The 18246-nt window shown below is 40.2% G+C and overlaps 1 pseudogene; it reads right to left on the reverse strand.

Annotated features, from left to right (window-relative positions):
- Positions 1–2661: 2661 nt before the first annotated feature.
- Positions 2662–18246, reverse strand: part of LOC147700718 (uncharacterized) — a 64700-nt pseudogene continuing 49115 nt past the window's right edge.

The following is an 18246-nucleotide window of genomic DNA, read 5'->3' on the forward strand; positions in this document are numbered from 1 at the left end:
CATTAGAGATCGTCTTGGACTTGGGAACATATCAAATTCCAAGTACCAAAGGTGACCTGAAGCAAAGGGGAAAAGAAGTCTCCAAAGTGCTTGATATAGGCCATCTAACAAAGAAAAAATCAGTTGTGCATATGCTAAATGCTTGGTCTCAAGAAAACTGGTTCCCCTACCTTGATAGATTACACAATCGTGGACTCAGGCAAGAGATCCTGAGGCTTCGAATTGGGATCAACCCATGGCTAATAAACAGAGAACTTAAAATAAAAATGTTAGATCAGGATGGTCGCTGCAGGTGTAATCTGGGAACTAAGGGAGACCTGCTGCATATTATGTTAGATTGTCTGACACTCCTAGAACATAGAAAACTTTGGCTGCGCCCAATTTTTTATAAGATATGATGTAAAAACAAGATCGCAGGCAGCCAGCATCTTAACAGAAATCCCCTATATCGACATTGTAATTGCCCTCGGGAAATTTATAAAGGTGGCCCTGAGTGCATCGAGAGCCAAAGAATTACATGTAGTACTGTATGGATCTTAGCGGAATGAAATCTTTGGAGTAGTAAGAATGTGAATAGGTTTTAATATACAAAAATACGTTTTAAGATAAGTGTAAATTTTACTGAATTTTGTACTTTTGATAATGGCGTGTATGATCTTTTAATGGACAAGTTTTTAAAAATAAGTGTATGAATTTATGGTGCATACTCCATTCTGCGTTATGTTCACTGTATAGTTTAAAGACCATGGTCATAATAAACATATATTTTGACTTGACTTGACTTGAGTAAAATATCGTGGACACCTCTAATGTAATGATAAAAGTGAGGGAAGGGCTTTGCTAAAGAACAGGTTTAGTAGAATTTAATGAAATGCTCTATTATAAAATGAAAAACACCGATGCACCTTACAAGTAGTATTACCCCCATTTGAATGGTTCCTTGTTAAAAAATGTTTTAATTTAAATGTAATATTTTGAGAATGCTTTTCGTTTGACTAATTAAATCTCCTTATTGATGAATGACCATGCCATCTCCGTGAATCCAAGACTGAGAATGTTCTTTATGTTGTGATTGATATCAAGCCACACTTACTCAGAAGCATCCTATTATACTCTGCATGTTGAAATGTGGTCTTGTGGTTGGATACTGGTGGCCTGCACTTTTTAAAAAAAAAATCTAACCTTTGAGACACAACAGGTTTACTGTGTAGTGTCTGTTGTTCCCATTGAACCCTTAGTCTGACGGTGTAATGTGTACTTGTAATCCCTCCAGAAATAGTTTACATTAATGGACCACCCAGTTTAAAACATACAACTTGTTTTCTTAACCAAGTCTACATTATAAGCAATAAGAGCTCCCAAGGGTGCCTTTGTTTGAAGACATCTTTTTGTTTTACTTTAAGAATTACATTTTCATTCGAAGTCTAATTCAGGAGCATTTTTTAAAAAAACAGGTTTTCACGTGCTAGTGTGTAAATTGGCCTTAATACCTGGATTTTTGGCATTAGTCTTAAAAAAATGATTGATTGAAACAAGATGGTTTGTGGAATTTTTTTGAAGTTACCTTGTTGAGAACCAGCAATGTTTATTGTCTTGGATTTTGGCGAGTTGCCTTATTTTCAAAGTCTTAGGGCCCCATTAGGATGGTTGGCGGATTGCCCCCGCCAGGCTGGCGGTAGCCACCGTCAGCCTGGCGGGGGAAATCCACCCGCCATCCTTCCCTGTATTCCCCCCGCCATATTAGAATGGCGGGGGGGTCACGGTGGAGCAAAACACCGCCCACCACTTTTCCGCCCCGGTCGCCTTGCGGCCGGGGCGGAAAACGAGTAACATGCAGGCGGTGTCTGTCAGACACCGCCCGCATCATTACAATGGGCATTTTATGGCATTGCCGCCACGGAAAGGCATGCGGTGTTCACTCTGGGGGCCCCCTGTGGGCCCCCAGAGTGAAGGCCAAAGGGGGGTGGCACACGGGGGGTACCTGTGGTACCCCCCTGCATTTACATAATCAAAGCGGTAGGCACCGCGTGGTGCCTGCCGCTTTGATTATGTAAATGCTGCACAGCATTTTTAGTATTGTGGTGGGCGGAGCACAGAGCTCCGCCCGCAACAATACTAAAAATACAGGATGTGCCCGCCACAGTGGCGGGCACATCCTAATGCTGCGTGCGGGACCCCCGCCCTTAGGGCGGGCGGTCCCGATGTCCGATAGGATGGAGGGCGGCCCGCCATCCTAATGGGGCCCTTAGTCTTCAAAAAGCATTCTCTTTTGGATGTTGGAAATTAACAAAGAATATTGCGTATTTTTTTATTTCTTGGATAAAAGGAGTTTGCATTTATGCAATGCATCAAGGCAAACCAAATTGCCTATTGGAAATATTGTCCTGGATTTGTGAATTTGAAAAGTAAAAACAGGATATTCTGCCATATTCTTTGGATATTATGGAAAAATGGTTTTGGGCAAAGATTGGTGTTGATAGCCAATGGTGACTCATGGATTATTACGCAGTCCCATTGCGTTGAAAAAAAGAAGTCAGCAAAATGTAGGAACCCCAACTTTCCTTTTTTTTTGTGAAAAATATTTTTATAAAATTCCAATCGAATTGTTGACTGAAGAAAAAAAGTCAAGTAATACCATAATGTTGTTAATATTTTTAATTTTCAGTAATGTAAAACGTAAGCAATACTTTCAAGGTAGTCTGAAGCCACCATCAACGAAAATAGTTGTATTTTAGCCAATAGTCTCTCAGACATTTCTCTGCTTCTTTTGGAAATCCGTGGATTCAGACTACCTGAAAGTGATTGCGCTAGTCTCATTTCCTGGAAACTTTGTTCCTTTTTCAAAATTTCTAGAAAATGATATATATTAGGATGATGTCTACCTACTGTTTTATTAAAAGAATTATGCCAACCCTCAATTGCATTGTTTGTTTTGGCACCACCTTCCAAGCAGGTTGAATAGCAGTTCCACCATTCAATAGGATACTTGGGTTTCCTCCTGCGACCCGACCTGCTTAGACGGCCAATCCAGGTATCCTCAAAATAATTTAAAATTGGTGCCAATTTGTCTTCATTTTGGGTATAAAAATCTGATTCAGCAATTGCAGTGTAGTACTCATCTACACTCTCAGGTGGTACAAAACACAATGCTGTTAGTTTCTTTAACTCAAATTGTAACTTGCTGCTTGACAAATATTCCTCAACCAAGGATGATTTCTGTATTTTGCGCCAATAAGCCTGCGAAAAGTGAAAGAAACATCCTTGAATTTGTGTTTCAGGGTATAATTTTGTGATTGTAATAATGATCGCCAATTCAAAATCTATTATTATTTTTGCAGGACTTTTATTCATGGTTCTGTTTTTTAATACTGACAAAAAATCAGTGTACGTAGAAGAATGTTTGTCAGGCAGCAAAGCATAGACTAGAGGGACTGTGGTGTTATTTATGTTAGCATGAACAGTGTAAATTTGAGAAAATGGATGGGGTGTTGATTTGAAAGTCCCATCCATCATCCAAATTTGACTGTTCACAAGAGTTAAAATGTTCTTTTTAGTAAGTCTCTATTATCATATAAAAGAAAGGATTCATTAGAGAAAGTCATCAATAAATTACTAGGGATGTTAATATCTTCAAAATTACGGGGTGTTATTGGGTGTGGATTACTTGACACTTTTTCTCTTTGAACCATCCGCCTAAGGTTGGGGATGGAGGGCATGCTACCTGCAACATGCAACGGTATGTTATGAGCCACTTCCCTCAGTATTGTTCCACAATTTTCATTGGAGGTGTGTGCGAGAAGTTTGATCTGTTGGACATTTTCTCTTACTTCTATTTCCATTGCAGAGGCAGAGTGGTTATGCTCTGTTGTCCTAACCATGGTGTCTTCCAGAGTAACCGCTCTGCCTGTGCAATGGGAAGAGAAGTATTGCACACACGTCCAATGACATCTGGGTTCAACACTTTTATCTTTACAATAGAGGTACCCACCATACTTAAGAAGGTTATTCCCTGTCCGAGATTTTACATACGATGCACGGTTGCTGCTTGACATTGTTGATAAATCTATTTGAATGTAAAAAAAAAAAAAAATTATATCAGCTATCATTTCTACGCATGCTGCTTAATGAACATAGGTCTTTAAAAGATATTTCAGAGAAGATATGTATGATTATTCTAGGAAATGATGGAAAGAAGCGGGGTGTGGGTGGTCTTCCCCAAAAAGACACATTCTTTTACATCGTTATTATGGGTAGATGGAGGGTGTGGGGGGTCTCTCCCACAAATACGCATTCTATTTAAACGTATTAATGGGTAGATGGAGGGTAAGGGTGGTCTTCACCAATAAAGAAGCATGCCTTTACAATGTTATTATAGGTAGATGGGGTTGTGGGGGGTCTCCCCCCACAAATGCTCATTTATTTATAAGGTTAACATTTGAAGACTGGGGTGTGGGGGGTTTACCCCCACAAATACGCATTTAATTATAATGTAAACATTGGCAGATGGGTGGTGTAGGGGGTCTCCCCCCACAAATACACAAGCTATTACCATGATATTATGGGAAGATGGGGGCGGGTGGATTAACCCCCACCCCTCCCCCCAAATTCACTATATTTAAAAAGTAATACAAATTTGGGGAAGGTAAGCGTTTGAAAAGCATGCTTAAATCAAAAAACATTCTAAAGGAAAAGCCATGATAGTCACTTGCACGGTTTTTAAGACTCATTTCTAACTTATAGTTATACTTACTTTGTATATATGTTTGATATTTTGTAGTTTCTTGAAGGATACTGCGTTGTTGTAGTAATCAATGAGATGTAGATTTGAAATTTTGGAATAGATTTCTGTGAATAGAATAGAAATGGTACAAAAAGTTTTAATATTTTTATAACATGTGATCTGTGTTGACTTTCTGGTTGATTTGCTTGTTTTGCTTTGGTCTTTAGTCTCTATCTATTTAAAAAAATCATGGTTGTTAAGTCTTAGGGGGTTATCAGGTATCGGGCCTTAAGGGCAGGGATCCTTTGGGGGCAATTAGGATGTGGCCGCCACTGTGGTGCACTCAGCACCGCCAGCCACAATGTCTGGAAGGCATGGTGCGTACTTCCATTCACAACAAGGCAGGCATTGCGTGGTGCAAGCCATGTTGTGCACGGAACTTCGTGGGGGTATCATAGGGACCCATGTGCACCTCCCAGAGTACCTGACAGCCTGCAACGGGCCCCCACAGTCAATTCCTGCATCTTTCCGCACCCATAGTAATATGGCTGGAAGTGTATATTAGATACCGCCACCATATTAAACCCTTTTACACCCAGTCAACTTCATGAACGGAAGAAAAAAGCGGCGGACGGTCTTTACGCCTGCCTTGGTCCCTCCCTTGGCAGCTGGGGAAGTGGATGGCTGGTGGGGTCGGATCACGGGCGGACCACTAATGGGCCCCTTATTTTTTTCTTTTTATTTATTTTTTTCAATTTTTTAAAAAGCTTTAATTTTGTTGTTTCAGATTCACTGTTATGCTCTTTTTTCATTTGTACTCACTCTTTTTTAAAATTTGTAAAAAAACGTGGTAATGGTTTTGTAACTTAAAGCATGTTTGAGTTTAAATAATGTCTACTTACCTTGTAAATCTCTCTGTGTTCTTGTAAATTCCTTTAGTCCCCTGCTTGGTTGTTTGAATCAACTCAACGTTGGTTTTTGTGAAGATTACATTTCTGAAAATAGAATAGACATTGTACAATAAGTGATTGTATTCAGAGCTGTTCTGTGTTGACTCCCTGGATAAGTTGCATTATGATTTGGTTCACACTCTCTATGTTGCTTTTTTTAAGGGTATATACGTTTTGGTGTACTCATACTATCTCCTTTTTTTCATAGGCTTGTTTTATGTTGTTTCATTGTCCTTGTTATACACTTGGCATTTTTTGGTACTCTCTCCTTGCTTTTGTAATTAAAAGAATCTTTATCAACCGGTTTTTCACACATTTTTTGGGGGCATTTTTTTTAAATGCATGTTTTTATTTTTCTACATGCTTTTCACAATGTTTGTTTTAAGGGAATTAAAAATGTGTTGTTAAGTGAAAATTGGGGGTCCCTCTACTAAAAATTAGGGGTCCATTATGATGTTGGGCGGATTGCCCCCGCACGGCTGACGGTGGCCACCGCCAGCCTGGCGCGGACAATCCGCCCGACATCCACTCTTGATTTCTCCCCGCCATATTAGTCGCCTTGCGGCCGGGGCGCTAGAGGAATAATATGGTGGCGGTGTCTATCAGACACCGGCAGCCATATTATGATAGGCATTTCTCAATACCTTTCCGTGGCGGCATTGCGGTCTTCACTCTGGCCTTCTCTCAGAGTGAAGGAGAGTACGGGGGTGCACATGGGGGGTACCTGTGGTACCTCCCCTGCATTTACATAATCAAAGCGGCAGGAACCGCACGGTGCCTGTCGCTTTGAACATGCAAATGCAAAAGTGCTTTTTAAGCATTGTGGCAGGCGGTGCTGAGAGCACCGCCCGCCAAAATGCTTAACATGCAGGATTTGCCCCCCACTGTGATGGGCACATCCTAATTCCCCCTTATGGCGGGAGGTCCCTTTTACCACGTGGATGGCGGACGCGCCCACCATCCTAATGATGCCCTTGGTGTTTTTAAAAAAAGACTATCTAATTATGTAGGTATTTTCCTGTATTTTCCTTTGTATTTCACTCTGTTCTTTTCGTAGATCCTTATAGTCCACTGCTCTTTAGTTTAATCCAAGGAAATGCAGGATTTTTTAAGGATTTGTATTCTGAAATTTAAAAATAAATTTTAAAATCTCTTTTGACATTAAAAGTGATTTTCTTTTTCATTTTTATTGTCACTGTCTAAACTCTCCGTACATTGCTTTCTTGTTTGTTTGTTTGTAAGGATACATTTTAACAATCTTCAAAAAACTTACCATGCCTTTTTTCTATTCAATTATTTTTGGAATCTCTTTCTTTGAGGGTCTGCACTTTCCTTGTCCTTTCCTGTAGTTTAATTCAGAAATTCGTCTGCAATTTTAAATAAATCAAAATTATTTTGATTCTCATTCATCTACCTTTCATTTTTCTCCCATTTTTAAAATGTTTACATGTTGTTTTATTTTTATAAAATAATTAAAGAGTATGGGCCTCATTTATGAGGCTGTGCGTCACTTTTACGCCGCCGGTGCGTCACGTTTTGTGACGCACCAGAGGAGTAAAAAAATACACTTTGTTGCACCATATTTACAAAGTTGCGCATCTAGGTAATGCGTCACTTTGTAAACCCCTGCGTCACATTATACCTGCGCCAGGTGTAATGTATGCAAGGGGGGCGTATTGATGCAAGGAAGGGTCGTAGAAGTGACGCAGTGAAATATATGAGATTTCACTGCGTCACTTTTAAGACGCTGTTGCGTCAAAATCTTGCGCCTGTCTCACAGCAGGCGTAAGACTGACGCAGGCAAGCCCCATGTGAATGGATGGATTGCTGGAGTGTGTCACTTTTGTGACACACTCCAGCAATGCATCACTTTTGCGCTTACAGATATGTCAGAAAAACTGACGTATCTGTAACGTGCGACATGATGCGTCATACATTATATATGACGCATCAGGAATTTTGTAAGGAGTGCGCACTGAGAAGTGACGCATCGCTGCTTTCACGCAGCGATGCGTCTGTTTTCATAAATGAGGCCGCTGATTTTTAAATTTGATTTAAATTGAAAAACATAATATTAATTAATGTTAACATACTTGTTGTTTACGGTTGTCTCTGCATTCCTCAACGTCTCAAATTATTATTTTGGTGCTAAGTAGTGTATCTGTAATTTTAAAGGAATAAATAAATGTAAATTTTGTTTGAATTATTTAAAATTTGACATTTTATTAAATATTCGTTTTTTAAGGAAAAGAGAGCAGGATATTTAGAGGATGTGGGCAGATCATTGCTCTTTAATATTTACATTCTTTAATTCTATACACGTTTAAACACCGTGAAAAGATTAATGTTCAAAACATTTCTTTATTTGTTGATGTCGCTTATTAATTCTGTCTTGACTACAAATGTTGGCTTACTTTGTCTTTATTCAACATATTTAAAAATGTAATTTCTCGAAATAATTATTTCATTTCCTACTCATTTCACTTTGTTAGTTAATGTGTTTGTAATTTAATTACCTGTTTGTGCCAGTAGATGGCACTGTTGCGTTGCTTTTCTCTTTGGTGAAGCCTTTCTCTCCTCGATGCGTCCGTACTCTCTTGCTTTCACAGTTGAGATGACTGCAAAATGGTGGATGCCCGTTTTTTTTAAATGTGCTTGAATGTTCTATACATGTATTATCATTGAAAATATGTATTACAATGCTTTAAAAAAATATATATTTTATTATGAATTAATGTATTGACGTTTTAACAAAATGCTTTTACTTTTACCTTTCTAATTCGTTATTCCGGCATTTTAGTGTACATTGCAGTTAGCTGTATTAAAATAGAAGGAGGACTAGAAATTTAGTGGCACAGTGTGAATTAACACTCTTTCAAACTCTTTTCCTGTATTTTGAAGTATGACTTTTGAATCTCAAAAATGCTTAATTGCGCACATCACAGCTTTAAAAATAATGGTTTCATTGTGCTTCACTCTGCTTTTTGTTTATGCAGAATAAGTAACAGCTCGTAACGTATTTATTTTAAGTAACAAACTGGTATCATTTGGGAATGTGCATTTAAAGCTAATGATTTTCGTTGTTTAGGAAGTAGTTGTTTAAAAAGTAGTGGTTAAATACAGGGGCATATTATCAAGGGGGTTTATCTCCGCTTTTTTGGCTTTAAAAGCCAAGAAAGCGGAGATAAAATTATCTCCCTATTACCTAGCTGCCGCTAACACCAGTTAGCGACAGCTAGTAGGAGATAGCGACCATCTTGGGCCCCACTTTGCATGTCAGTGATATTTATCACTAATGAGATGCAAAGTGGGCGTGCCAAGATGTTAGCGACTGAAAACAGTCGCTAACATCGCTATCTCCTATTACCAACTTTTGGAGATATTCGCGCTAAGCGGGAATATCTCCAAAAGCTAACACCTGCCCTGAGCAGTTCTTAGCCATGTTATCCAATGGGAGGTGGATAACATGGCTAAGAGCATTAGCTCGCTAATGCATGAATATCGCTGACTTTTCAGCGATATTCATGCTTTGCGGCGATTTTTACCGCATTTGCGTTAAACCTTGGTAATACCAAGGTTTATTTGCGGTAATAATCGCCGCAGCGCTGCGGTAAATTGTTGGCTCTAACCAAGCAATAGCGATAATTATCGCTAATGCTTGGTAATATGCCCCACAGTTCGTTAATGAGGAAGTCGTGGTTTAGGCAGTAGTGGTTAGGCCATACATTCCTACTGTATATGTACCTTCCTGTACTCAGTACCCACCGGAAGCATCTCTTGCAGCCCAAATGATAGCACTGCTTTGACCAATGCTACTAAATTTGTTTGGTGACAAAACCATGTATGCAGATCAGTGTCAAGTCCTTTAAGGCGTGACTGGGGAATCAGGGTTGAGTCTAAACTTTCTGTGATTCTGGGCAATCACTTAATCTCCCTGTGCCTACCCTGCCAAAATCAATGTTTTATTTTGTATCACCACTGGTGCTCATGTAAAAGCACTCCAATACCTTCCAGTCAATTTTGGGCTATGTAAAACTGCAAAAACAAAAAAGCCCAGGATAGCAAGTGGTGCACATCAGAGATGTTAGTAGTATAATGTCAAAGAGTACAGATTTTCTCTGCTATAAAGAAAGAAAGCTGCACTAGCTGGCAGGACACTTTTCCTCATAGGTTTTTGCTGGGTAGTATAGAGTAAAGTGTCTGATAACAAACTGGCCAGAGTGGTATCTGAGCTGGAATAAGGGTCAGTGCAGCTGCAAGTGGTCAGGTTTTTCCGGACCCATGTCCAGTTCTGGAAACACCAAACCCTATTTAATCTGGTGTGGATACACACACAGTAGAACCCCAGGTAGGGAAGGACGGGGGCTGATGGCAGGCAAAGGTGTCAGCCTGACCCATTCCCTCACAAACCAGAAGCCCGACAGACTCTTTCTCAGGTAAAATACACCAGAACTGCAGCAGCTCTTCATAAGGTATGTACCACCTGCTCAAAAAATGTCTCTGATAAACTACCCAATGTCAAGGAATCCTTGCCTTAAAGAACCTGGAAATTAAAGATTCAGGTGGTTATTCTTGTTGATAGAGCGCTCAGCACTCTTAAATGTGTGCATTATATTCATGTACAAACTGCACTCCATATATTTTATTGTTTTGCTGTAACTTGTGTTATTAGAACAAATTTTATATCTTCATATTAAAATTAGTAGAATTAACTTGTGACGCTATTTACAGGACTGATAAGGATTTTGCAAGTGTTTAGAGAAATCATGTAATCATGCATGTGCATTATGAATATTAGGTAAAATAAATGTATTCACTGTTAATGTTATGTTATGTTAAAAAATGTATACCGCGCACGTACACCGAGACGGTTTCTTGGCGCTCATAACAGACATAACGAGCCAGGGCAAAGGTTATTATTCTGAGCCTGCTTTAAAGAGGAATGTTTTTAAGGTTTTCCTGAATGACTCATAAGAGGGGCAGTGGCGAAAAGAGGAAGGGAGGGAATTCCAGAAGGAAGGGCCTAAAGAAGAAAGACGCATTCCGCTGTGTTTTTTGCGGCGGTTAGATGGGATGCAGAGAAGATTATCAGCAGAAGATCTGAGATTACGGGTGGGGAGGTATCTCTTTAGCTTGGAGGAGATGAATTCAGGGGCGCGGTTATGGAGAGATTTGAATATGGTGCATCCGAGTTTGAAGGAGCACCGTTTGGCTACTGGGAGCCAATGGAGGCTCCTTAAAAGGGGAGAGACATGCTGGTGTTTAGGTTGATGGAACACCAAGCGGGCGGCCTGGTTCTGAATTAGCTGGAGTTTTTGAAGCTGATAGGCAGGTATCCCCACATACAAGATGTTAGCAAAGTCAATCCTGGAGATGACCAAAGCCAGTATGACTAGTATGAGTGCCTCTCTGGTAAGAAATCGGCAGATCTTACGGATCCTACGCAGTTGAAAAAAGCAGGATGATGTAACAGCCGAGATCTGGGATTTCATAGATAGGTCCTCAGAGATGACCACTCCAAGGCTTTTCACAGAGCTGACCGGGCAAGGGGGAGTGCCAAGAGAAGATGGCCAGTAATTGTCATCCCAAGGATTGGTAGGGCCACCCACCAGAACAAGTTCCGTCTTAGACGGGTTCAACTTGAGCTGGCTGTGAGCCATCCAGTCAGAGATGAGCAACATTGTTGTTTATAAATGATGATAAAAAATGCTGTTTATAAATGATTCATATAGAAGCCTGTGTAACAGGTGCACATTAAAGAACGTTCTTAGGTTAGCCAATTGTAGGCCTAACTTTTGTTTCTCTTGTTTTGTTTCTTCTTGTTTGCCTTTAAGCTGGTAGTGAATTAAAATGTATGTGCATCTAGAAAGTTTCCTTACGCCCCCACTGCAGGAATTCAACCTTGTTATATTAGATTTAATAAGATATATGAGAGGAGAGGAATGGCTTTGAAGAACTTGAGGCAACCCTGGGTGAGTGAGGGGACTCAAGAAAATCAATGTTTCTTTTCGGCTAACAGAGGTTGGTTTCCACCCAATTGGTGAACGACCCGTATGTCCTCGGCTATGTTCTTTTGATCCATCATCCACGGATTCTTTTTGCTACACTTTAAAGAACTTGAACAGAGAAAAGGGAGGACACCTTCTGTGCCTGGTGAAACCAAAGGTACTAAAGTTGTCAGAGAAGACTTTGAATTAATTGGAGTCTGTGGAAAGTTACTCAAGGAGGGTGTTCCCGGAATAGTTTACCATGTGACCTGTTAGGGGTGTACCTTTGTCTTTTGGTATCAGGCACAGGGACAGATTTGCAGGACTTCTGCTTTTTACTGAGGAAAGGGAGCGTCATAGAGGCATGGATTAGTTTGCAAAAATAGAATAAAATGGTGTGCATCCCGGTTTCCTTCACTGTTTGCCACAATATTTTGCCCTACCAAGGGGTAGCACCCGCAAAGCAAAGAATGTTAAAAGTGGAAGTAATTGAAGTTAGATATCTACATGAACGGAGAAAAGATCTAGTTCGGATAACGAGCAGCGCTTTTTAAAAAGAAAAAGAAGGGACAACAGCAGTGACAAACACGACCCTTGGAATGAATTGACACTGCACTGAATAACATTGATTGAAAGACTATGGACATTTCTTCACGACTTGCATGAAACTAGATGGGTACAGATATAATGCATTGTGGGTAGTTGAGGCCGTTAACAGAGTAAGGAGGGTTCAGTTACCACGAGGTGGGTCAATTATGTTTGGAATACCAATCAGAGTGTAGCAGGTCACATGAGCATGATTTAAATGTGATAAGAAAAAAATGCGGTCAGATTCTATTTGCTAAACGGGAGAACGCAGCAAGCTCACAGCTTCTGTAGCAGGTACGGCAGTTAGCAGAGGATTTAAGTTTGATTTGTAAGGAGAATGGGGCATTTAAATGAGGTTGTTTGAACGGACTTTTTTAGCAGAAGGAAGTGGATAACGGCAATAGAAGGAAAGTGCGAGATGCACGCTGTGAAAAATACTGTAAATCCACGAGTGGTTTTGGGTTGATAATGGGAGAGAGGAGGTATCTAGGGGCGGCATTGTTAGAAGGTGAATGACAGTAGAGTGAAGGGGTACATAGAGGGATAAGGAGATTGGACTGCAGGTACAGCATAGATGGTTGGTAAACTGCCCGTTATCAGTAATGGCATTAGAAGGCAAGATTATTTGCAGGCAATATTTATTGCCATGTAAGGAATTTGTTTAACAGAATGTAAAGCGTTTTTATGTGGAAAGTGAACCCATAAGTAATGATATAACTGTGTCTGCGTTAATACACGTTTAAAAGCACAATATAGAAAATAATTCCGACATGCATAGGATTTTTTTAAATGCATTAATGTACTTCATGAATGAAATAGCAACATTTAGCTATGCACAAACAGTAATAGTTGTATTGTGACTTTACAGTGTCCCCTGACGAAGGGTGTATCCCGCCCGAAATGCATTGGGATATCAATAAAAACACTGCTTGGAAACGAACCTTGGCATCTTTCATGTTTAAACAAGAGGCCTGGATGGGCACAGTTTGCGCATGAGAAACCTGAAAAAAAGAGTCGTGAATCCCGCATGTAGAGCGTTGAACAAATAAAGGAAAAACATGAGTGAAAAAATGTTTTGGATTAGCTTGTAAATATGGATTAATTGATGGATGAACAGTGGAATGAATTGTCCAAGCAGGCATTTACAGCAGTGCAGTTGGTTTGGGGCATAAACTCGCCTCACCTTTTTACATTGTCACAAATATAAGTGCCATCAGGGCAAGGCACTTCACCAACGTTGCACGCATTTATCATAGAGGCATGGATTAGTTTGCAAAAATAGAATAAAATGGTGTGCATCCCGGTTTCCTTCACTGTTTGTAATTTATCTTGCTCATATGTATAATCAATATGTTACCCATGTTCTGCTTTTTTTACTCATAATTTACTTATGTATTGATACCAATGCTCTATTTTTATGATTGCTTTAGTTTCTTTTTCCCATTCTTCTGTTACCCTTCCTTTTTTCGTTTATTACCCCTTGATACCTGCTTTTTTGCTCAATAAACTTTTCTTCTGAACTTAACAAAAAAAACGAATCCTGCTGCTAGGATCCGCGCTCTCATCCAAAAGGACTTCGCATGACCTCTCACGTGACGTCACAGATACCATTCCCAGTGACCATGATGAAAAGAAGGATGACTTTTCATTTTACCTTAACATTGACATTTATACTGAATATGTAACTATTTCTTTTCTTGGTGTTATATTGTTCCTCCCTGATGTTCTGTTGGTAAGTTCTTAAAATTGTAAAGACATGGGCAGCCATTTGTTGGTGATTTATGGAATTAAAGGTGCAAATCATGTTTGTGTGGTAATTTGACCACTTCAGCGGTGTTCCGTTTTATATCACAATCAAAACTTTTCTTTAAATCTGGTATTTAATTTTTTTATGGCATATCATAAACCATAACTCACCCGTTACAATTTTTTCAGAAAGTTTTCTGCTGTGTTTTTTTGTATATACTAAATCAAGCTCCTAAACCTGCAACCACCGCTGCTCTCCGCCTTCGGCCTAGCTCATTGGGCGATGACATCAGAGATGGGACTGAGCATGACTTACATCCTGCATGTACAACCCCTCCTACTGACGTCAGTAGTGAAGATTGGCCACCGCTCTCACCCTAACTCTCAAGACACATCAGTTATAGTTTGCAGAGTTAACTGTAATTAGTCAATTTCATGGCGAGTTTTGATTGCTTGCATTATCATAACTTTAGCTGCGTTTTTCAAGATAAGTTCTTATTTAATAGGCAATTGCTGTTCTTCAATAATGTTTTTGTCAGTGATGTTTTGTTTAGTTTTTGCTGTGCTGCATCGACGTCCTGAGTGTAGTAATCAATTCTTGCAGGGTCAAGACCAGTAGGCAGTCAAGCCTCACTGTGCATGGCTGTGCATGATGGGTTTGGCATCCAGGCCATGCCTCTGGCCTGGCTCTCGAATAACCACCGCCAGTGAATCCGCTCAGCAGATGTCCTCCAGTCTAGCCCTAGGTCAAACACAGGCCCTGCAGTGGACACATTAGTCAACTAAGCCACCTGAACCGGCTGGTCAATGGGCATTGACCATCAAAATGTTTGGATTCTTTGCCCGGCGCCACCCAGTTAATAAAAAAACAACTGATTAAAATAAACTCCTGCTGTGCGCAGAAGTGGTGGCCACCCGACCTGGCTATGGCAATGTACATTTAACTAGAGCCCATTATTCTTCATCTATTACACACTGTCTAATTTTACATGCCAGTGGTAAATAAGTAAAGTGTTTCAGATAATAAATACTCCGATGGTTATAAAAATAGTTCTAGTTGTGCTTTCCCCCCACAGTGTTTGGGCAACATATTGAGCTTTCAATATTTTAAAAATAATACATGGCTATTTATTGTTGAGAATCCCCCCCCCCAAAAAAATAATATAAATAAAAAAAACAACTATACCAATAGGTAGTTTAGATAGGACCTAGTTTCAATAGGAAGAGCGTTTTTTCATTTGCCAATATCTTTGGAGGAGTTTCATGAATCTTCGCAAAATGTTTCAAACTAATACATCAGTCAGTTCAGCTCATGTGTTGAAAGTTTCAGGGTGATTCGTCAAGTGGGGCCGTGAAAAAGGGGGGTCACAAAAGAAGAAAGTCTACAGCCAGAACTGTGTAACAGAATTACACCAAATTTGGCAAAAAGGTAGCTCTTGGTTCATAAGGCATTTTTTTTGTTAAATTGTGTAAATCCGTTTAGTAAACATTTCTCAGATATACGACTGTGGCCACAGAGGATCTGCAAACCCTCCCAATCTTGAGCCTGTGATCTGATTGGCTCCCACCACTTCAAACCAGGAAGTGTTAGCAGCCATTTTGTGACTCAGTTGAACCGAGTCACAAGAAAAAAAGTTTAAAAACCTGAAAAAATAAGAAAATGCGGCAGGGTAGAAACACCCTAGGGCTGTTCAGGGGGTCCCACAAGGACCTCCAGGGACCAAAAATAATTTTTATTCGTACATGTTCAGCAGGATTTGCTGTTGATCTGCAAATCCAGCAGAAAAATAAGAAGAAAATGAATTGTGGGCTCCTGCACTTCATTTCCTTCAGGCCCCTGTGTGGGCCAGGTCCCGGGGACAATAATAAAAAGAGATATGGCCCCAGGGACGGCCACCTCCCCAGGGTTATGCTTTTCAGTGAGAGGGGTCATGTAGCAACCCCACAGCCCCGGAGACCCCCTCCTCCCAGGGGTTATATTTACAAAAAAAGCCTCCCCGGAGAACCCCTCCTCCACGGGGCTAAGTATGTGAAATGTGGGGGTGCCATCTCCTCTGGGCTACATAAGGATTCACTAATTCTCTTAGGCACTATCCAAACACTTGTCTAATGATCCAGGCAATACACTTGCACTCATCCATTCACTCATGCAGTCATGCAGTCACCAATTCACTAACCAAGCACATATCGAATCATTCAGTCAGTACCCATGTACTCATCTATTCCCGCAGGCACTATCCATGCACTCATCTATTCATCCAACAACTACCCATGGACACATCCATTCACTCAGGAACTACTCTTGCACTGATCTGTTTACTCAGGTACTACACATGCACTCATCCATTCACCCAAGCACTACCTGTATAGTGATTCATTTACCCAAGCATCATCCATACACTCAGCCTTGTATCAACACACCACTCATACACTCATCCAATCAGCCAGGCACTAAGGCATGCACAGATCCAATCACCCAAGTACTACCCTTCCACTCATCCATTCACTCAGTCACATTGCATGCATTCATCCCTTCACATAGGCACTATCCAACCACGTGTCTAATGACACAGGCACTACACTTGTTCTCATCTATTCACTCACGCATTTACCTAGGCACAACCTTTGTATGCATCCAATCCCTCCGGTACTACCCTTGCACTCATCTGTTCACTCAGGTACTATGACTGCTCTCATCCATTCACTCAGGTGGTACCCAGGCACTCATCCATTCACGAATGCACTATCCATGCAATCTTTCATTCGCCCAGGCATTATCGATGCACTCATCCATTCACAACCGTTTAACTCTTCCATTCACTCAGGCTTTACATATGCACTCATCCATATAGCCACACACTACCCATGCACACATGCAATAACCCAATTACTTATGCACTCATATGTTTACTAAGATACCACTGCTGCACTCATTGTAATTTCCATGCACCAATTGTACAGTCACTCAATCATCTATACACCAGTCATACACTCAATCCAACATATATACATATGTTAGATATTTTTTAACTGTAAAAGACAGTTCAAATAGCAACCTTTTTCTTGTTTGTTTTTTAAATGTTTCGCAAAGTTTTACATTTTATTGTTTTTAATAATAAAAATGGCGACTGGGAGAGCAGGAATTTAAAAAACATGCATTGAAAAATGTGCAAAACGTATAAAATATGGAACAAATTAGCATGTATGCTGTTTTGCTGAATTGTAAATAGCTGTAAGAGACTGCACACCAGCACTTATGACAACACTACAGTTCATGTAGTAGGTGGCCATTTTTGCCATCTCTGGAGCCATACATGTTGCAGTAATCAGCACCTTGGAAGGGAGTTTTCGACCAGGAATTGATGCTGCCACTGAAGTACATGACCCTTCAGCTTCCCTCTACCTGGTCACCCCTTGGAGAGTTTTTTAATGCTAGGTTTTTAGATGGTGTGACATGGACGTTGTCCTGCCTGAATATTCCTTGTTGGTACCTCTAGTGAGGGTCGTCCCACAAATAGTGCATTGCATTGCACACATTTGGCAGTTGTTTTGATTCACCTGATAGGATTGTAAAGAAAATCTCAAGCCACACTAGCTCTCTTTTGTGGAGGTTCCTGTTCTTCTAGATCTTCACTGTCCCCCTCCTCCACATCCTGGTTGAGCTGTTGTTGCTACTGACCCCCATCTCCTTGCTGTGCTGCCACTTCTGAAAAAAACAGCAAAATGTTTCCACTGTAAATGAATCCACCTGCTCAGAATGAAGTTCTATGAAAGAAGATTAAAGAAGGAGCAGTGCGTGTGTACTTCCTACTGATTTTGCTGAAAACTATATTAGCCAGTGATATTTCTTGCATCCCTGTCACGTGATATTCACAGTGACCGAAAAAGTTTTGGTTACTAAAAGTGAAGCGGAAATGGAAAATCCAAGTTCAAAGTTGTTTTTTTTAAAAATGGAAAGAAAAGCAGAACTTGAAATATTATAATAGTTAACATATATACTGAACTTGTTTGCAGTGCCACTACAAATAGGTTGTTGAAAAACGCTTGCTATCCGCAACTACCGAAGTTTTTGCACCTTTGTCTGTCGCGGAAACAGGAAAAAAAGGTTGGAGGTGGAAACTCACTTTAAAAAAAATATGACTTTGAAAAGTACACTAATAAAACTGTACTGGTAAATATACTCTAGAATATGTATATATGACTACTACCCTCCGATGGGACAGAGATCAACGAATTACAAAGCTGGACTATTTAA

This window comes from Lissotriton vulgaris, chromosome 7 (assembly GCF_964263255.1).
Source record: "Lissotriton vulgaris chromosome 7, aLisVul1.2, whole genome shotgun sequence".
Lineage (NCBI taxonomy): Eukaryota > Metazoa > Chordata > Amphibia > Caudata > Salamandridae > Lissotriton > Lissotriton vulgaris.